A 22,699-nucleotide genomic window follows, 5' to 3' on the forward strand; every position below is an offset into this window, starting at 1 on the left:
TTCATGTTCACAGTCTTCCCACTTTCTGCCAAATCACAGCGGTCCTTGCGCGGTATCAGTCGGATTATGTACGGATCAGCGGGAGCTCCCGTACAGGCACGTCCTTTCACATGGCTTCCAAGCCACGCCCCATGTTGATACATGTTGTACCTTAAAACCAATAAAAATAATTAAAAAAATAAAATAAAAAAATAGCACACAGTGGGGCAGATTCTTAAACAGGCGCATCGCATTGAGATGTGCAATGGCGCAAAGATGCACCTGTGCCATTGCGCATCTTATTTGAGATGACAAATTCAGAAACAAAACACAGAAAAGTGCACAGCACCGAAAGCTGTGCAAATTGTGGCACAAAAGAGGTGCACATAAGCATTTAATTAAGCATCTGATAAGATGGGCATGTGTTTGGCACATCTGTCAGAACTCAAGACGTCCTCTTTTTTTTATGTGCAAATGTTGACATGAGCATCACTTTGCACCAAAAACATATGCATCTCATCAGATGCCCCCAAAAGAGTGCATGTACCCTAAAAACAGAAGCAGGTATTTAGGCTTATGTGTTTCATGTCTATTCTTTTCTTGTTTTATGTGCATAGTAAGTCTGAGACAAAAAGCATCCCCAGACATGTTTCGGCCTCATTGGACATCCATAGGATCCTGGACAGAGGACTTGTTGTAAGACACCCTTTCATGTTTTAGGATTTTAGGTTTAGGAAGCACTTGGGTATTTGCGGTTTTCTAATAAAGAAATCTTCAGCACATATGCACCCATGTCTATTTCCTGATTCTTACCTACCACATCGCCCAAAATAAATACAGTTGCTGGGAATGGGGAACTACTGATTTGCGTCCTTAAAAAATCATTTTACTTCTAATTTTAAAAATAGGGAGAAAAAGCTTCCCAATTTTTAAAATATAATTTGGAGCCTTGCTGTTAAGTCTAATTTCAAATTTGCCTTGTTGTGCTGGCCAAGGTCTTGTGCTCTTCCCCCACCCAGCTACACCCACTATGTGGCCAAAGGAAACCAGATCCCTGCTATTGTACATTTACACAGCAACAGGGTCTTCATATAATATATATAATTATCATATGCATTTGATTATCTCTGAACCGCATTGGTTACTGAAAGAGTGCAAAAATTGCAAAGTCTGGAAAAGTCGCAGAACGGCAGCATATTGGCCTAATTTGCTTCTTCAACCAAGTCTTCAGCTCAGGCCTTAGCCAGTCCTATTCCGATTCACGTTATTGGGAATCAGTTGTTTATAAAAAATGGTTACATTTTTTCTTGATGTTCATCAGTATCTCCTTAAAGGTGACTTTGCGGGTTCAAGCTGATTCCTAAAAAAAAAAAAAAAAAAAGTGAGGCCATCCCCTATAAGGAAGTGCCAGCTGTTTGTTAGGCATTTATAGGGTAAACCAACGTTTTTAGTCTATCCAATTACTTAAGTGTATATTCTACCATGTATTTTTAAATCTTTTTATTAAACTGTACATGCAGCATTAATCGGCAAATGTGATGCCACACATATTCAATGTGCATAAATTACAAACATCTAGCATGGCTGGATTGGCCCTGCCTAGATTTGTCTCCAGCACTTGTGCAAATCCCCCACTTTTTAAACTGATATCTTTATATTACTCTAATCCACTTTTACCATTAACACGTCCCTTGTGACACAGCAGTTCTCTTCTGACACCTGTTGTATAGCGTTAGAGCTGAAATCTTACTTCCTTATCAGTCAAACCCTTTGCATATTGAGCCTCTTCATCTGCCATTCTCTTATTTGTGAAGATCCGATTTTCAGGGAGGTTAAGAGTCCTGAGTGTCTGTTTATATTATTAAGCAAGCTTTCCCACTCCTGAGGTTTTATTCTCATCTTCTGTTTGAGTTTGTTGCAGCACTTGGAATTCCATGGTTGCCCATCCAACAATTTAGTTTTTCCATTTTCTTTAACTCTGGGTCCTCTCAGATATTCCAATTTTCAGCTACTGTATGAAGTTATGTACCACTTTGTCTTTCTTAGGCTTGGGTGTAAGCTGTAACACACATACAACTGGTGCTTTATGAATACTCCGGCCTACAATGTTGTCCATCATAGCAGTAATTTCAGCAGACCAAAACTGTGAAACTGTAGGGCATTGACTAATCGTGATCTATCCTGGGATGACTCTTTATGTGGATAGGGTTATTTTTGCAAGAGAGGAATAATTAAACTTTTATGTTGTGGTCTTGGAGTCTGGTTTATATTTCATGTTTGTCCGTTGTTTCACCATAGCTGGCTGGGGTGCCCTGCAATATAGACTACCCTAGACCACTTGCTTTTAACCTTTTTGAGTTTACTCTGGGCTTCCTGTTCCACCAGACAACCCTGCTGTATTGCATTCCTAGGTTGGGGATTTGAAATGAGGAGTATTTGAGACCGCCGTATGCATTTTGATATAGAATTCCATTTAATAACTTTAATGCTTCGTGTTCTTGTTAATGGGGGAATCTCCCAATTTTTCACATCTCATTTGATGTGGGAAATGATCGTGGGATGGTTGAAAGCAAAGCGATGCATCAGTTTTCACGGGTCAGAGCTGTAGATATTTGAGATGTTGGGATTGAAAAGGGCCAAACATGATGGCTTGGATACACTGATTTTGCCGGATCGGCAATACTTCAGATGTATTTAGGTTATTTCGGATGATCGAAGATAAACAAGTGCAGGATGCCTAGAATTATGGGTATCTGGTGTGCTGGGATGGACTAGTATAGAGAGATTTTATGTTCACTCACGCCCCGTGTAATTACCACTAGCATCATCTGCCTGTTTCTCGGAACTGCTCAATAGACTGGATTTACAGTAAAGGATTCATTGGGCGTTTATGTCTAGTTCCTGAAGAGACTGAAGGGTGATGATGGGATACAATTGGTCAGAATTGCTGCTGAGGGAGCTTTTATTCAAATATGAATCCAGGGCTTAAAGGGACCTCTGCAGCTAAACCTGCCGAACTGTTGAAAGAGTGTCTCATGGGAATCCTGGATTTCTGTGTCCAGTGGCATGACCGATTGGACATTTATTGCCTAGGGTCTTTGGATGTTTTTCAATATCGTCCACTCAGTGTTTCCTTTTGTCGTACCCAGTCTTACTCTGATGAATCAACTTGTGCAGGATAACCTGGAGCCTCACAGCTAAACATTTGGCTGCACTTTTGTTGTCTGTTAATTGGTGAAATGGGCCTATTGCAATCAACTAGCTTAAAGTTCTTCCTCCATTGTAAAATCGCTGTTGTAGCATCACACATCAAGAGGTGACAAATTAGCCTGAATGTCTCATTAATCACTTGTTCTAATTTTGGGGTGATATCATTAAATAAGGCACAAGAATCAATTGGTGGATGATTTGGTCTTCCTGGTTTTCCTTTACCTAGATTTCTAATACCTGCTAATATGTCATCCTTGAACATGGGTATGTTAGGTTCTCCCTTCAAATGTGGGGAGGCTTATGGAGTCAAGGACAGCTGTTGTCTTCGTTCTTTGTCATCAGTGAGTACAGTTATTTAGTTTTTTTTTTGTTAGTTTTTTTTTTCTTTTTGTAGGGGTCTGCAAATTGCCAGTTTGTTTAATCATCCTTTTGGGGTTCGAAATGGAGGTTTGATAAGCAGGAGCTAAAACCAGCTCCTGGGTATCGGGCAATACCTGGAATGCAGGAGCTACATCTGTAGTGCCAGGAACTCGTATATAGTGCACCACAAATGTAACTTTCACAAGAGGCAGAAGTAAATCTTTTGCCCATTATGTATGATCTATTGTGCTTGAAATGTGTTCCAGGTGTGCCCTGAAGGTTTTTTTATAAACCTTGCCAAATACTTGCCACATAGATATATTTATATGTCACCTGTAGGCCTGGGTTTACTAAAGGTTGCTCCTGGTAGCTGTTGGTGTCAGGGTAATAGGCTCTTCTAGGCTACAAGCATGAACTGAATAATAGCTCCTAGCTCCCAGCAATTTCAAACTCGGCCCCCCTCTAATCCTGTGTGCTCGCTCATCGATGATGGCCTTTATGACTCGCTTTTTGGCACTTTTCAGGGAGCATGCTATCCTGTACTTCGGTTTATCCCTTTTTTCGTTTTTGTGAAGTATTTTGTTGCTGGTTTAGAAAATTAACAGTGTGATCTTTATATGGGCGATTTTCATAGTTACTAGAACAGTGAAACTAAAAACACTTTTACTTTTCCCTTTTTTCCTCCATAAATCACCCCCTCCCCCCCACACCAGCTACAATGACTGTTCTGTACCCAATCAACCTCCCATCACGGTTAGATCTACAGCAAAGCGTCACCATCACCAACAAAGTAATTTCAGCCTTCAGAGTAGCCCGAAACATAGTTTTGACTGCCCAGTTTCATTTACATTATTTATTCATCAGACCCAATGCGCTCAATCTGTTTGGAGATGTCAAGTCTTTGTTGAAGGTCTTAACATGTTCCGACAAGTGACTCCAGATCTAGAAAAAAAGTGGTTATGTTCCCCTTCAAAGGGTAAGACATCTTCTCCACTCTTCCACTTGTTTGCAATTAAAAGTCTAGTTGCCAGGAGACATTTATTAATTAGACATTTGAGCTAGTGGTCAAACCTTTGCTATCAATATTTCCAATAGAACATTTCTGACGAAAGCCCATGACATCCCATACAATGAAGTCATGGGCCACCTCGGTGTATGTTTTTAAAACTACTGTTGCAAAATTCATTAAAATGTGCACATCTTGATCCATATCTTCTATCCCAATGTATGTTTGGAAATCAGCATGCCACATTATAATGTGTATAGCCCATGTTTAGCCAAGTGCTGCTTAGTGAGAAAATGTATTACAATGACTGCATACGTTTTGCCACAATGAACGGGAAGCAGAAAGGTATTAGGACAAGAGATTTACTTCCTTGCCGTTGTGTAAGTTTGCTCGAACAATTGAGGAAGTATTAAAGCTTCCTGTTACAGCTAATTATAACTTCACCCAAAACAACATGAGGTCAAGCGGTTTGGTGGTGCATTTACAACATCTCTTAACGGACCAAAGGTTAGGGATGCCCCACCAGCCTTGGAAAGAGGTTCGGTATTCTTGATCTTAGTCACCGTTTTGAAATCAGATTAATTATATATAGATAGGCCAGACCAAAAGAAGCAGTATAATGGCATTTTATTCAGAAGACCTGCGCCCTGAAGCACAAAGGCTAGAGCTAGTACGTTGGCTGGGGAGTTATTGACCACAAGGAAAGAAGCTGTGTATCTTTGCCTTTTTAATTGATGTGAGTAACACATTGAATGCCCTGTTGTATGCATTTTAGACTGAGTGTGTAGTGTAGCGTGAAATGAGATGTTACTCTTTTTGACTGAGACACCCTGCATATACAGACAATAATTATAATCTGTGCAATTCTTTTGTTTAAGCCTATGCTACTGCTCAATAGTCCTATTGTGCTCGTTTTTATGACAAACGCCAAAGCATAACGTTTGCTCATTAAAATGTTCTTGATTCCAAATCTGTTTGATTAGTACTTTTGCGCTAATATTTTTCATGTCACCAGACGTTAATTGTACCAAACACACAAAATGAGTAACAATATTGTTGAAGTAATGGCATGAATGGACACAAATCAACAGGTATGATAAAAGGGCTCTGAAAACAGTTTTCAGTGCAATGTCCTGTGCAATCGGTGTTTCACATGAGAAGGTCAGACGTTTAATCAAAATATTCTCAATGTTAAAGCAAAGTCATAGCCTTAGAATAAGTATTCCTTTGCAGAAGTTTTGGGCAATCGTCATCTTCAGGTGGACAAGATGACCCTTACCTGTCATTGATGGGAACTATTTCTAATATAGCGTTGATTGGCAGTCTCGAGTGAGGGCTGCCAACAGCCCTCAACCCCAATTGCAGCATTCCAACCCTGTGTGCCAATGAAAGCAGTTTTTATCGCTGTTGGCACTCTGAGCTGGCATCTGGAGGTGCCGATACTTGTGTTGTTATTAAGGAAACCATGCTTTGTGTAGTTCATGCTTCCCTTAAAAAAGAACTACACAAATATCTGCGATTGTGAATAACTATTTCTAGGACCTCCGGGTGAGCGGTCAGGGGGTTTGAGGTGTGGCACTCCAGTGGAGACTGCCTAGGACGCTGCCTCCAAGGACAGGGTGTGTAGGCTGGGCAAAGGCTAAGCTGGCAGGTCTGAAATGCGGGCTGCTACTTGCAGTTTCCACTTGCGTTCCCAGCCTATGGATTGTCCAGCTCTCTCCCGCAGGTGCAAATATATGATGCAATCCTAATCATAGAGAAAAGCAAACTCTTTGGGCTAACTACAGGGTTTGATATTGAAGCAGATCCGGATATGTACAGACTGGATGGAACTAGTGATCACTAGTTTGCGTAAACATCTAGTTAGCTTTGCGTGTTCATTATGGAAGAGATAAGGAAGTAAGAGACTAAGCAGAGTGGATGGTATAGCAAGCGGATAACTGGGCAACCTAGGTAAAATATTGTAGTTTGCTGCATCTAGCTTTCGGTGTAGATGGTATAAAGCAACAGGGTGAAAAGTTTGGATGACGAGTTTGGGATCAGCTCATGGGTGCAGAACTAGTTGCACAGAGGAATGCAACCGGCAGTTCACAGAACTAGGTTTGCCATCAAAAGCATTTGCTGTGTGATCATGTACATTTTCAGAAGTGTTCACTTGTCAATATGATGCTCCTTCCCCCAACAAAATGCAATATATTATATATATATATATATATATATATATATATATATATATATCTATATCTTTACGGTTATCTTTCTGTAATACTGAATATAAGATGGCTATTTGGCAGTAGTAGAGTGTTTGTGCAGCCGCAGCCAATTCTTGTATCTAGTGATAAACTGCCATTTTCTTGTTTATTCCCAGTCTTTACAGATACCTGGCTCTTCACAAACCGCCTCTTAATGACCTGTGCGTTATAATGTAGGGCCCTTTTATTCCAGCATTAGCATAGTCCTATAGTATGTGTTTTCTCTCCCCTAGGTTTCGTGGTACCATACTGTTGAGATAAACGGAACACGTTAACGATTCCATTGACCTAATTTACCTCCAATTCCTCCCATACCATTCGGTCAGAATAAAATGTGTTATTTAGCTTACTTATTCTTTGCTCAGTCCATTTAATTTTTCCCCTGGGAGTTTCTCATAAGAGCCCCCTAAACATTCTAACTTTTACTTGGTTTTTACGTAGCCAGCATTTTTGTATTGTATGATCGCTACATTTGGATTCTGTAATAGAAAGGGTTTCATATCCCACCCCATGCAAATCTTGACATACAGGTTATCCACCCTGCTGTGGTTTTTACCATTAGACCCTGCTGGCACAGTTTTTCTGAAGTGCTACCAACTTCATGGAGACCATTCATCTGAGGCAGTACAAGACTCCACTCTTAGTATAAGGCTGAGTACATAGTAGCATAGACAGAGCAGCCAGGCTTATCCTAGGAGGGAGAGAGGCTGTAGAATCAGTACAAATTAAATTGTAATACACACGGCCCAAAGAAACACTAAAACACTATGAATGTAAAAATAAATGATGTATTTCAATCAAAGTAGGCCCAGATAAATTTATGGGAAATTAATACTAACAGATTATATGAAATCACAATTATAAAAACACAACACTACACTTGAAGCTACACAGACCAAAGTATAAACCCTATTTGGAATACCTAACAGTAGTTCTAGAAAAGTCAAAAAGTAGTTATAGGGAAGTCAAAACCTTTTCATACACATTCAGTATAGGTCACACCTATTCTTGGGGAGTAAAAACCAATGGTTACATTCACAAATGCATTCAGTAATGCAAGGGCAGTAGATCCTACCAGTTGTTCAATGACTCTCAGTACAAATCACATTATCAGTCAACTGGACAACATACTTTTTGTGAATAGTGGAACACTCATTCCAGGTACAGTAAAAACCTATAACTACTTTTGTGATAACACACAGTTATACTAGGTGAGTAAAACCTAAGGATGTAATATTCAATTATGGGTGTATTTGAGATCAGTGAAACGCAGATTGAGATGAGCAGTAACTCTTGTAACTTATTTTTGTGGTGGCACACAGCTAATTCAAGGTTAGTAAAACCCATATACTTTTTATATCTCACAAGGAGTCCAGGTTAGATCTTTCCCAACTATACAAATGACTGATGTAGGACTTATGAGGGACAGTTGGAACCACAGACTCTAGTATAGATAGCACAGGGAAAGTAAACCCTAATGTTACACTTTACTGAATGACTCAAAGTTATTCTAGGTAGGCAACAACCTAATAGACTTATTCTGCACAGACTAGCAGCAAGTCGGGGGAAACGAGACCCATTTGAATTATTATAACAGGACTAATCTGGTGAGACCAACAGTTTGGGTACACTCATACAATGACCCTGCAGGAATAATCTGGTGAAACACACGCATTACTTTTGGAAAGAGGCACAACCTAATCACAGGAGAGTCCTATACCTTCACATATACTTTCTATAAGAATTGCAAAACAGTTTCTAAGGAAGAAAAGATGTTAACCATACTTTTAAGAATAGTGCATGACATATCCAAGGTAAGAACTTTTGTAACTGTTCACTCTTAGAGTTACAGTTACCAACCAACTCTTTACAAGTAAGTCATTTTTAAACTTTTCTTTTCTAGGCAAAAGTCCCAATCCTTTAAAAGTCTTATCCTTATTCTGGAGCACCAGTGTTCTCAGTAGCAGAAGGGGTGAGGTGGTCACTAGGATCTAGTCAGCAAAAGGCAGTGTCAGGATAGGTTCTTAAGTAGCAAAAGACAGAGTTCCTTAGGAAGACTGGGGAAATGGGTGAGTACTTTATTATTAGAAGAGGGTCCAGGGGCTTCGTAGAAGACAACATAGCAGGATTCTAGCAGTGGGACTGGGTGCACTGGATGAGAGGCCTCCCCATCACAGAAAACACCCAACAGCTACACAGAAATCCTAACAGACTTAAGATAATTACATACCCAAGCCAACTCAGTACCTCAGCCTTGGAAATGATTGTGCAGCAGGAGGACTTCAGAGTCTGCAGTCAAATACCTGGTCAGTGTTTTCCTTGTCATGGTGACTGAAAACGAGACCGCAGAAGGAACTTTGCAGCAGGGATCGATGAAGAAGGGTTTCCTCGTGGCTGAATGCTGTTTTGCGGATTTGGCGCCTTTTCAAGGAGCACAGAAGACAGAAAATCGTGGTTGAATTATCATCATTACAAAGGTCCAGCACTCTGTTGAGGGGACTCGTTTCGTGTCTCTGGAGATCCACCAGGATGTCCACGAAGTTTCAGCGAGATTCGGAATTCAGAAGACTGTGCACCGCACAGTGGCTCGAGGTCCCAGGGTATTGCAGCAACGCAAGGTCTCAGCAACGCGTGGGATGGCTCAAAATGCAGGTCGCCTTGAGTCTAGCGGGTCTCACGAGGCTCTGGGTCGGGGGCTTCGTTTTCAGAGTACCCAGGTTGATTGGAAGGAAGGACTACAGCAGACTCCGGTTATACTGCAGGCTCTACGGTCCCTGGAAATCGTTTCTGCTGCTTTTCCTTCATCCTCTTCGGTTTTGGTTCCAGTGGTCGGCTTCTCTTCAGCTTCCAGGTTCGCAATATTTAACAGGAACTACAACACAACCTCTGCATTCTTTCCCCGCATTTTACAAGAAGGGGCAGTCTGGTTGTCCAATCGGGACAGCCAGCCCCCCACTGCAATTTGTCCCCATTCAGGCAAGGAGGAAGACAAAGGACTGTGGAGTTTTAGACTCCTCCCTCGCTTCCTGCCCTCACAGACAGACTGGAGCCTGGGCAGGGAGTCCAGGGGACTCCCAAGATAAAAATCACACAAAGGAATTTCCTGCCCTGGATGTCAGGGGAAGGAACAAGAAACACTAAAATGGCAACAACAAAAAAAAAGACGGGGTCCATTTTGGTAAAATGAGCACCCTTGGGTGCCTTTACTGCAGCTGTGAATACAGCCCGCGGTAAAGGTGCACCAAATTAATACAAGGTATCACTGCCACCAGCCATTGGAGGCAAGCTTGTCCTTGTAACAGAATTGCTCGTTTTAGTGTGAAAGCAGATACTTTGTTTCTCCCCAGCACTTCACATAAGGTAGGGTGTGCTGGCTTCACAGAATAAAATGTAAAAGGGAACCAAAGATCCTTTCTACCCTTGAGAACTGTAGTTCACCCAATGTTAGAAAAATAAAGTTAAAAGGGGAGCCCCTAGGGCAAACCAGTAACAACAGGCACTTACTGCCAATAATTTGTTAACAAGGATAACTTTAAAAAGACACTATGCAGAGTGGAAAAAAAATACACCAATAAAAAGAGTAAACGATTCTGTGGGTGTGGAAAAAGGTTCACGCTCACTGAGGTATTAAGGAAAAATATCCCACTAGTAAAGCAAAAAGTTCTGGGGTTGACCCAGGTCAGGAAGATTTACCAGTTCTGTGAAAATCTAACCTAATGGACCCAGTATAGGAATGTTTTATTATGTTACTGATACTTCTTAAGTGCACAGTCACCGAAGGCATCTTGGTGCTGAAGAGGCAGGCAAACATCAAGAGAAAGAAGGCATGGCTTATTAAAAGAGAAGTCTTGAGCGCTTTCCTAAAAGCCAGATGGTTAGTACGTTTTTTTAAAAAAATTTATTAACGGAAGGAGTTCATTCCGCAATCTAGCACCAGCTATGGAAAAAGCCCTGCCTCCGATTCTCATGCGATGGTAAGAAGGGACGATAAGTAGGTTAGCGGAGACTACGCGTAGCTGACGACTGGGAGCATATCTTGAGAATTTAGTTGGCAAAAGCTCAGCGCCTTGTTAGTGTATAGCACGATGCACTATGCATAATGACTTAAAACTAATGCGCTGATGAACAGGGAGCCAGTGTAATGATTGTAGTACCGCAGTAATGTGTGCTCCGTAAGGGGTACCAGTGGCAACCCGGGCCGCCATATTCTGGAGGCGCTGTAGGCGCTGGATGAGGCCTTTGGGCAGGGCCAAGTATAGTGAATTACAGTCGTCCAACCAGGAATGGCCCATTACCTTATTCTTTGGTTCATTCAGAAAATCCAAGCCGTAGGACTGCAGAAAGTCATGCCATGTTGTGCCTTGGTTTACTTGTAGCTGCCCTCCTTCTGTCCTCACTCCATTGTCTAATATGCCGTTAGCTGTCACAATAGGTGTTCAAATTGCTGCACACATCACATCATTACCAGGGAAATTCCCTTCCCATTCCATTGTTAGCATACACATTAACTAGCAGTATCTGCTGCTGAGCCTTATCTTAAGTCAGTGTGGTATGATTGCATAGAACATTAGAATCATTCATGCTCTTACCAATTTCACTCATCTGTATGGAGGACTTGGTCCCAATTATAAGTCCTCCACTAGGTCAACTGGCCATTCCTTCTCCTGCTGGCCTATTCAAAATCTTATACCCATCAAATTTGAATATTGAAACAAGCCACGTCTAATGTAATATGATGATATATGTACTCATCAGGAGTACAGTTAGGTAATGAATTGATCTAATGATTCATATTGAATACATGGATTCATTTATATGCTTTCTTAGCGCTTACAAATGAGCTTCTAGGTGTTTAATATGCAGTCTGCAACGCATTTCGTTTTTTAAACGTGCAGCTATTGCTTATGAAACAAAGGAGAAAAAAGTTCACACTTTATTTTTGCTTACAATATAGGCAGCATACATGCAATATATAGCACCTAAAGCATAAATGGGTGTTTCTAGACGCTACGGTAGGAAACTCATTTTAGCCCTTAGCCAAGTAATTTGTGTGTTTTTTTTTTTTTTGCTCTATTCATGCACACTTCTGGTTGGACTGCCAGCAGTCTCAAGGTGGGTGATATCCGATGCTAGCCCCTGACATACACCGATGTGGCCCATGACAGCATTGTCTGATGATTTTAAAACTTCTGTTGACAAAACTCATGACCATGTGCATATCTTGATACAAATCTTCTACCACAATGTATGTATGTTTAAAAAGGTGGCAAGAGCACAGCTCACTTAAAATGTGCGTATTGATATTTTATTTCTATCGCGCTCGTACACAAGTGTTTCAGAGCATGACAAGGCAAGGGAGGGGAAAAGGGGAGAACAAACAGCGATCTTACTAGGCCCAGTGACATTGAGAACATGCAAGTGCATGGCAGAGGGGGAGGGGAAAAGTACATGGAAGGGGTAAGAAGTGGAAAGTGCGAAGCAGAGGAGAAACAGATAAATAACAATAAATAAATAATAAAGGCAACAAACAGTTTTAGTGCAGCCAGCAATTTGCAAGTGCTAGGTTTAAGGCAGCAGACAGGGTAGGTCTGATAATTGCAGGAAGAAAAAAGGGGGGGCTGTATGGGTACAGATACAGACCCCAGTGCAAGGGGTGGCCTGGAGGCAGTGCGGGAGGGTGGCAGGGTGTCAGGGTGAGCAGGTACCTGGGCCTGAAGGACAGAGGGTGGCCAGGTGCACGGTGCCAAGAGAGAACAGATCAGCGGGGGAGAGGGGGAGCGAATGCGGAAGAAGAGGAAGGTCTTGAGGTGCTTCGGGAACTGGAGATGGTTCTCATCAAGTTTTAGAGTGGCAGGGAAGCTGTTCCAGAGGGAGGCCCCACCCGAAGACGGAGATCTACCCCCAACTTGTTTCTTTGAGAAATGACTGACCCTGAGGGACTTGGAGGTAGAGGAGCGAAGAGCTCGAGAGGGGAGGTATTTGCAGAGGGATAGCTGAAGGTATTTTGGACCCAGGCCCCCAGAAAGCCTTGTGGACAATGCAGAGGGTTTTGAATTTAATCCTTGCAACCACTGGGAGCCAATGGAGAGATTTCAGAGCTGGAGAGATACGATCCCAGGGCTTGAGGCCAAGGACAAGCCTCTCAGTCCTGTTCTGGATTAGTTGGAGAGGGCGGAGAGTAGAGGCAGGTAGGTTTAGAAAGAGGCTGTTACAATAGTCCAAGCTAGAGAGAACCAGAGCTTGGGATACCACGAGCTTCTGGGGGAAGGAGAGGAAAGGCTGAGTACCTCTGAGGAGGTGCAGTCGGAAATTTGACTTTTTAGGGACCTCAGATGTGGGCGGAGAAGAAAAGGGTGGAGTCAAAGATTACCCCGAGATTCTTAGCCTCGCAGGTGGGGGTAGGAGGAAGGCCAGAGCGTGAGGGGAAAGGATGGTGAAGGTGTGCCGATGAGGAGGATCTCCGTCTTGCTGGCATTCAGACAAAGATCATTGGTGGCACACCAATCTTGAATGGCAGTTAGGCAATCAGAGATGAGAGCGGGAGAGGAGGTGGCAGAGGGCAGCCTGAAAATGAGTTGAGTGTCGTCAGCGTAGCACTGGAAATGTGAGCAGAAAGTGGCAATGCGGTGGGCGAGAATTGCCAGGTATTGGTTGAAAAGCCAGGGCGAGAGGTTAGACCCCTGGGGAACACCACAGGTAGAGAGGAAGATGGATGAAAGGAAGGACCGAAGTATCCCACGATTAGCCAAGTTCACTATAGCGAGAAGAAAGTTACTTACGAACTGTAACATTCTTTTGACTGGATATTCCTCCCACGTATTCCTCATCTTATGATATTCGTATCCTGCCAGCTTTGCTGCTTTGGAAAAAATAATTCTCGGCAGAGGGCGCTGTGCAAGAGGTCGTGGCGTCCATCTCCCTCAACGGGCTCTGTACCGTGTCGACGTCACCATCAGTATAAATAGCTTGTGCTGCGCCAGTTGGCTTCAGTTCTGTTTTTTCGAGGAAATATTCATGGAACACCCAGGCGTGCCTCTTGACTGATACACTTTCCTCTCACGAAGAGTCTAAGTCTCGTAAACTGTACTGCGGGGTAGGATGGGAGGAGTGATGAGGAATACGTGGGAGGAACATCCAGTCGAAAGAAAGTTAAAGTTGGTAAGTAACTTGTTCTTCGAATGTTTGTGTCCTCCCACGTATTCCTTATCTTATGATGGACTCCCATAGCAGTGGTAATTTTGTAGGTGGGAGTACTAATTATTCTTCTCATGGACGGAATGAAGTACAGCCTCAGCAAATAAACCTTAATTGGAAGAAGAGGCATCTAAGCAATATGCTCGATGAAGGTATGCATTGATGTCCATGTTGCAGCTGAACAAATATCTGCTGCAGGGACTCCCCTCTTCAGAGCCGCAGAAGTAGCCATCCCCCTAGTGGAATGGGCTCTAGGCCCATCCAGTGGGTCCTTTCCTGCCAATCTGTAGCACTCAGTTGTAGCCAGAATGATCCAGCGGGATATAGTCCGTTTTGTCACTGCTAAACCCAATTTATGGCCTGTATAACCTACAAAAAGTTGGTCATCTTGACGCAATTTTGACATTCGTGAAATGTAAAAACTGAGAGCCCTTTTAAGGTCAGGTCTATGCAGTATCTCCTCGTCTTTGCCCAAATGCGGAGGATAGAATTGTTTGTGAAAAGTGGAAGTCAAACTACTTTTGGTAAGAAAAAGGGTTTAACCTTAGGAACCACTTTGTCCTTGTAAAAAGTAGTATATGGAGGATTACATGAGAGAGCCTGTAGTTTACTAACCCTGTGGGCTGATAAGGCCTCAAGAAGGACAGTCTTTAATGTTAGAAGCCTCAATGGACAGGAGTGCAGAGGCTCAAAAGGTATACAAGTTAGAAACTTAAGTACTAGATTTAAATCCCAAGTTGGGACATGAAAGGGGACTGGAGGGTACACGTTAGTAAGCCCATTCAGGAATTGAATTATTATTGGAATTTTGAAGTAAGAAACCTCTTCTGAGGAGCACTGGAAAATGGACAGCGCAGCTAGATATCCTTTAATTGTCTCAGTCTGGAACCCCAGATTGGCTAGATGCAATATGAAAGAGAGCACCATTGGGGTACCATATTGAAAAGGGTCCACATCCTTATCTTGCACCAGTTACTTAACTTGTTCCAACAACACCGGTACAAAGATTTTGTTGCTGGCCTTCTGGCTGAAAGCAAAATCTCCATTACGTCATCCGGAAGATCCCAATCCTTGTATCTCAACCTCTCAGAAACCATGCATGAAGGTTGAGTGTTTTGACCTCTGGATGGAGAACCCGATCTTCCCTCTTTTTGCGGAAGACTTATTGGAGGGCACATGGACATGTCCAGAAGGTCTGGGTTCCACGTCCACCTGGCCCAATCCGGGGCAATTGGGATCATGGTTGTCCTGAACTTTCTCAACCTCCTCATTACTTGAGTAATCACGGGAAATGGAGGAGATGCGTACTGAAGTGGGAAACTTCCAATCCACCACAAACGTGTCATCTAGAGCTCCTCTTGGGGGAAATTCCCTTGAACAGAACTGTTTGCAATTCCGGTTGACCGTGGTCGCGAACAGATCCACTTGAAGGGTTTCCCAAAGGGCGAAGATCTCCAGAAGGACTTCCTGAGCTAGCTCCCACTCGTCGTAGACTGTGCTCTGCCTGCTCGGATCATCCGCCGCCATGTTCTGCTCTCCGGCTAGATGAACTGCTGATAGATTCCCTCTCGTATTTCCCAGAACCAGAGCTGCATTGCCTCTCTGCACAGTGGTAGTGATCCTACGTCTCCTCTTTTGTTGAGCTAGTACATGGGCACTGTTATGGCCGTCATTATCGGGACATTCTTTCCCTGTACAGAGGGCAGGAAGGCCTTCAGCGCTAGTCTAATTGCCCTCAGCTCCAATAGGTTGATGTGTAGTTTGGACTCCAATGGAGACCCAACGACCACTGATTGTCAGATCGCTGGTGTGGGCTCCCCACCCCTTGAGTGAGGCGTCCCTTACTACGGTTATCTCCAGCCATGGTTGCCAAAAAGATTCTCCCTTGAGGATGTTGTTGTTGCAAGCCCACCATAGTAGATCCTGAGCAACTGCGCTCGGGACTTGCAGAAGATCCTACATACTCCCAGAGAATTGGGACTAGTGAGTTCTGAGGGCCCATTAGAGAGATCTCATCCTCAGTCGAGCCTGTGGCACCAGAAAAATGCAGGATGCCATGAGGCCGAGCAACCTTGCAAAATCGAAGGCCGGCAGATGCTGGGCATTCTGGAACTTTGTTACCATCTGCAGAATGTGGAGAGCTCTCGCCCCGGGAGGCGAGGCTTTGCCCAAGGAAGTATCCAAGACTGCACCGATAAACTGGAGCTCTTGGGATGGTATCATGTGACACTTCTTGAAATTGAGGGAGAAGCCCAGTTTGTGAAGGAAGTGACAGGTGATCGACAGATGTGCCTGAGCTTGTTCGGGAGAACGCGCTCTGATCAACTAATCGTCCAGTTAGGGGTAGACTTGAATCCTCCCTCTCTTGAGACTCGCTGCCACAACCGCCATCAGTTTGGTGAAAACCCTCGGGGCAGAGGTCAGCTGGAATGGCAGAACTCGAAACTGAAAGCGAGATCCTCCAACCGCGAACCTCGGGTACTTTGTGCTTGGGATGGATTGGCATATGAAAGTAAGCATCCTGAAGGTCCAAAGATACCTACCAGTCTTGGAGTTGGAGAGCCTGAAGGATCTGAGAAAGGGTTACCATCTTGAACTTATCCTTCCTGAGGAACTTGTTCAAGTTTCTTAAGTCCAAGATGGGTCTCAATCCTCTGTCCTTCTTTGGAAAGAGAAAGTAAGGGGAGTACAAACCCTTGTTCCTCTCTGCTACAGGTACATGTTCTATTGCACCTTTCTCTAGCAGGGTTAAAATTTCCTGCAATAGGAGCGGATCTGGAATTTTGACAGAGTTGGTTCCCGGTGGATGGTCCTGAGGCCTTTTTAGGAAGGGAAGGCAGTATCCTTGAGCTACTGTCTCCAGTGCCCAAGCATCTGAAGTAATGCCCGCCATTCTTTCAGATGCTGAGAGATTCTGCCTCCCACCTGGGTTTTGTGTGATAAGGCCTCAGAGTGATTTGGATGCGGCTGACGGCAAAGATGCCGTTCTTGAGGGTGGTTTTGCACTTTTTTCTCGTCCACCACGAGCTACATTGATCTTGCCTCTTTGAATGGCCTGTCCTCTTCCTCCACCAAAGGAGGGGTAGTGCCGAAAAGAACGACCTCTCCAGGAAGATGAGCCCGAATAAGGTTTCTGAGGCTGTCGCATGGAGGCGCTAAGAGATGTAGCCGCCGCTTTTGAGGTCTGTAGTTTTTCTAAGCTTTCATCAGCTTTACTACCAAACAGCTTCAAGCCATCAAAAGGCTTGTTGAGTAGTCTGGCCTGCACATCTGGTGCAAACCCTGACTTCCTCAACCACACACATCTGTGTAGCACTGTGCTTGCAACCATGGATCTGCTGATACTATTAGAAATATCCAGCCAAGACTGGAGACATTCCCCCATTGCCTCCTTTCTGTCTTTGATAATATTCAGGAAGCCTTCCCTTTCCTCGCCTTCCGGAATATGTTCAGCCGCCGCCGAAATGCAGTCCCACAGGGTATGGGTGAACCTGGCCAGGGTACAGGTGACATTAGTTGACTTGAGAACCATGCTACCCGAGGTAAAGACCTTACTGGCCCAAGCATCCACCTTCTTATCCTCTCCATCCGGGGGGGGGTTGGGGGGGAGGGATAGATGGATATGCTGTTTGTCCTGAGGAAGTTGCAGCCTGAATAACCAGACTTTCTGGAGTGGGATGCCTACTTAAATAATCGGGATCAGAACTAGAACTTCTATACTTCTTTGGAAAATGATTGTTGACCTCAGCAATTGCATCAGGAACTTCCCAGTTTTTTGTACCGTTCTTTGAAGTACCCTATGGAAGGGGAGTACTGGATCCTTTTGGGGGCCCTGATCAAGTATATCAGTCATATCATCCTGATCAAAAGTGGGTGAGGCTCTACCCCAGCCCATGTACTCAACCACCCTATTCATTAGACTCCTGTACCCTGAATCTGCATGTTCTGCATGGTCCGGTTTTGCAAACTCTAGCTCAGGTGACTCATCAATGCCACTAGCGGAGTCAAGGGTATCGCACAGGTCTCTCATTTTCGATTCTGGATCGATTAATTCTTCTGGGACCTGTCTAGTACCATATTGTACTCCAAAAAGAGAAACTTCTTCTATATTGAAGAAGACATAGACTTAAAGAAGTCTGACTTGGGTAAAGGAGTAAATCTCCTTTCCTGTACATGAGTTTGGATCGAAGGAATCGAAGGAACCTGTGATGGTATTGAAAGGAGTCTTCGAAGACACCGATGACTTCTTCGACAAAGGCGTCAAACGCTTTTGGATTCGATGTCGAAGCCGATGGCGTCAACGAAGTTGTCAAAGGCTTCAACGACTTATGTTTTTTAGACGGTGTCGGGGAAACGCTCGAATCTTCGATGATTTGACATCGACTCCAGTCTTTCGAGGTTCACCTTTACTACTGGATCTTTCCACACTAGTTCCGGACTTCCCTGTGTCGTCCAACAGAGCGACCAGGGTCTGGCTCTTTTGAGGCTTCTTTGAGGGGGGTCGAGGCCGCATTCTCAAAGACCTTCATCTTCCTTCTAAATTCATCCCATTTTCTTGGGGAATCAGACTTAGTTGGGCATCGTACCAATTCGGTAGACTTATCCGAGGGAGATCTGTCTCCTCTTCCTCTTTTTTGAAGAAGAAGATGAAGAGCGTCTGTCACGCTCACCTGATTCCCACGGAGGCGCAGGTCTGGCTTCGAGTGCTGATGCTTCTTCTATGGTGAAGCGCAGGACTCTGAAGATGGACTCACTGGCTCGCAGGAATATTCTCCTGTGCATGAAAAGGGAGTATTACCCACTGACGGAATAATGCTCAAGCCTCCCACTCCCTTCCAACCCTCCAGGATACCCTTCCTCAATTCCCCGTGAAGTCTCACCTTAGGGTCTGGAAGGATGAGTTCTCCATCCTGCTTCTGATGCAGGGGCGCGTTGAAACCCAGTTACTTCACTGGATTGAGGTTTGATGGGAGTTCAAATAAGCTTGTTCAGCTTGTTGTTTATTCAGGTAAGGCGCTGTAAGAGTTCTGTAGCAAGTTCAAAAGTTCAAGCTTAATAGTAATGTTCATTGTCTTATTGCATCAAGCGCTAATGCTTATTTCTTTTTCCTCTTAGGGGCCGGGGTTCGGAATGCCGGAGATATGGCGCCGACCCGAAGTGAAACGTGCAGTTCCAGTAAATGACAGGTAAGTTCTGGATGAGCGTTCGGTTAATGTCTTTGCATTCGCTCATTCAATGTCTGTCTTTTTTCCCCCCATAGGGGCCGGGGTCCGGAATGCCAGGAAGCGGCAGGACCCGAAATGAAATGGGAATGACCCAACAGGTAAGTCTTAGAAGGAAACTGAGCTTTTCCTATTCCCTTCCTTCTCTCACCTTGTGTTCTTGTCTTTTTCTCTCTAGGCTCTGGGAAGTGGCTGCGGATCCGGATGATCGCTGCTGAAGATGGCGGTGCCGAGGAAAGGTGAGTGAAATGCAGCGCTGCAGCGATCGAAGCGAAATGCTTTTAAAATGATCTCTTCCCTTTCAGGATCGTCGGTGTGAAGTCTCCGTGATGCAGCTTTAGCAGATAAGGTCTTCTTTCTCTCCAATTCTCTCTTAGCAGGTGACCCAGGATGCTGACAGGCGTGGCTGAAGTCCAGATGCAGGAGCTGACACGGTGAGCGTCCAGCTGCGAGGAGCAGAACAACGCGAAGAGTGAGTTGCTGATCGGGCGTGGTTTAAATAGCTTTGGAAGAAGTTCCAGGTATGTATCCTTCCACCGATCAGGTATGTATTCTTCCCCGACCACACCCAGGGAAAAGTAGTTCCACAGGTAAAGTAGTTCCATTCAGGCCTCAAGAGGGCCTGGATGTAGCAGCATGGTCTGCACCAGGTAAGTGCACCTTAAAACACTTGAACACATGACTAGCTTTATGAGCCTGGCGCCTAAGGCGCCAGGACAGGGGTCCAACATGAGCCTGGCGCCTAAGGCGCCAGGACTGTGTCCAAAGGGCCCCAGCTTGGGCCCGCTGGCACTTCCCTGGGGGAAATGCCTGCCTCTGGGGTTGCTGGGTCGGACCTGGCTCCTTGGAGGTAGGCACAATACCACCCGCCCCCACCCCTCATCCCCCACCCCTCAAGGCCCCTCGCAAGGTTGTTCCCTCCGGGCTTGTTCGGAAATCTCTGATGGAACCTTTGTATTAATCGAGGTGCGTGAACATGGTTACTAGCCTCCCACAATCTCTCCTGAGGTCCATATCCCTTCCAGTGAACAAGATAGAAGAGTTTGGACTTTAACACCTTGGAGTCTAAAATGTCTTTAACTTCGAATTCTAATTCCCCTTCAATTTGAACTGGGTCTGGAGGCTTGGACAGTCGGGTCCCTGGTTGTACTGGCTTCAAAAGTGATGCATGAAAAACTGGATGAATACGCATGTTAGAAGGTAAATCCAGTTTAAAGGCCATGGGATTGATTATAGCCTTGATGGGATAAGGTCCTATGAATCTGGGATTGACGGTTTGCTGGCCCTTGAGGGGTAAATGTTTCGTTGCTAGCCATACCGGATCTCCTACTTGGTAAGGAGGAGTTTTACTTCGGTGCAAATCAGCGTTTTCTTTATACTTTTTCTTGGCTTGCTGTAAATGAGTTGCAGCTTCTTTGAAGGCTCGGGTTATTGTGGAATGCAGATGATTTACTGCGGGCATTTCCAGGGTCAGAGGTGGATCTAGATCAGAGGTCCGATGATGGTGACCATACAAAGTATAAAAAGGAGTTTGTCCGGTTCCAGAATGCACTGAATTGTTGTATGCATATTCTGCGATCCAAAGGATGTCTTTCCAATTTAACTCTGATTGGTGTAACATGTACCGAAGATATTGCTCGAGAGTCTGATTGGTTCTCTCGGTTTGTCCGTCAGTCTGGGGGTGGTGGCTGGTGGATAGCCGCACATCTATTTGTGCTAGTTGGCAACATTTCTTCCAAAAATGGGAGATAAATTGACTTCCTCGATCCGAGACTAATATGGAAGGGAAACCATGTATGCGAACTATATTCTCCAGAAATTCCTTGGCCAAGGTGGAAGCTGAAGGCAAACCTTTTAAAGGGATAAAGTGGGCCATTTTGGAGAATAGATCCACAATTACAAGGAAAGTGTTGTAACCAGCACAAGGAGGCAGGTCAGTTATAAAGTCCATTGACAAGGTGTGCCATGATGCCGGTGGAATTTCCAAGGGTTGAAGTAGGCCGGCTGGCCTTTTCTTTTGACCCTTGTTTTGGGCGCAAATTCCTCAAGACAATACAAAAGACTTTGTCTTTTCTCCAAGAAGGCCACCAGAAGTGGCGTTTGATTTTTTCCTCCGTTTTAGCGATACCAGGGTGTCCTTCCATTAATGATTCATGATGATGGGCAATAACAAGTTCTTGCAATTCTTTACTAGGCAGAAACAACCGCTCCTGGAAGTAGGGTAAGTCATCCTTAACGGTGTAATGAGGACCCTTTTGACTCCATTCCAGTAAGGCTGAAGAGTCTAGAAGTTGTTTTACTTGCGTTTGGATGTCCTCAATAGTTTGCAATGAAGTTAGGCCTAAGATTCTTTGTTCAGGTATGATTGGCACAGGTTCTAAACTCGAATTGGGTTCTTCCATGCCAATCCGGGATAAAGCGTCCGCTTTACCATTCTTGCAGCCAGGGCGATAGGTAATTACAAAATCAAGTTCCGCAAAGAATAGAGCCCATCGGAGTTGTCGTGAAGATTGAGCCTTGGCCGCCTTTAAATACTGTAAATTTCTGTGGTCCGTAATTACGGTGATGGTGTGTCTTGCCCCGAGAAGGTAGTGACGCCAAGCCTTGAAAGCAGATTTAATAGTCAGTAACTCTTTGTCGGTAATTGCGTAGTTGATTTCAGGAGGAGAAAATTTCCTGGACCAAAAGGCCACAGGGTGTAGTTGGTTAGTTTCTGGGTCTCTTTGCGACGGGACAGCTCCCATGGCCGAACTGGATGGGTCGGTTTCCACAATGTAAGGGAGATCTGGGTGCGGGTGCTTCAATATAGGTGCAGAGGTGAATTTGGTTTTCAGATCCTGAAAGGCTTGTTCGGCCTCAAGAGTCCATTCAAAGCGTTTCTTTTTCTTTAGGAGAGCTGTGATGGGTTGGACTGTTCGGGAAAATTCCGGGATGATTCTTCGATAGAAATTGGCGAAGCCGAGCATGCTCTGAACTCCCTTCACCGAGCTAGGAGATGGCCATTTGGGGATGGCGTCCACCTTTCGCGAGTCCATTCGGACTCCTTGAGGTGTCAGGATGAATCCGAGAAACTCCACTTCTGTGGTATGAAAAACGCATTTTTCGAGCTTTGCAAATAGTCTGTGCTGGCGCAATTTCTCAAGAACTGCCCTAACATGTTTGTGATCGGATTCTGAAGAGGAGTACACCAGGATGTCGTCAATATAAACAATGACACAGACGTCGATAAGTTCCCGAAGAACATCATTCATAAAGTACTGAATGCCGGCAGGTGCATTGCACAAACCGAAGGGCATCATCTGATATTCGAAGAGCCCAAATTTGGTGCGGAATGCAGTCTTCCATTCATCGCCTTCTTTTATATGCACCAGGTGATAAGCTCCTCGGAGATCTAACTTGGTGTACACACAAGCGTCTTTCACCTGGTCGATAAGCTCAGGGATCAGGGGCAGCGGATAACGATTCTTAATCGTTAT

The 22,699-nt window shown here is 44.4% G+C and overlaps 1 protein-coding gene across 1 annotated transcript in view; it reads left to right on the forward strand.

Moving 5' to 3' along the window:
• The window catches only part of NFX1 (nuclear transcription factor, X-box binding 1), a 2,569,209-nt gene that overhangs the window by 213,659 nt on the left and 2,332,851 nt on the right, over positions 1-22,699 (forward strand). The window lies entirely within an intron of this gene.

Source organism: Ambystoma mexicanum, chromosome 5q, assembly GCF_040938575.1.
Source record: "Ambystoma mexicanum isolate Mex_15411 chromosome 5q, UKY_AmexF1_1, whole genome shotgun sequence".
Classification (NCBI taxonomy): Eukaryota; Metazoa; Chordata; class Amphibia; order Caudata; family Ambystomatidae; genus Ambystoma; species Ambystoma mexicanum.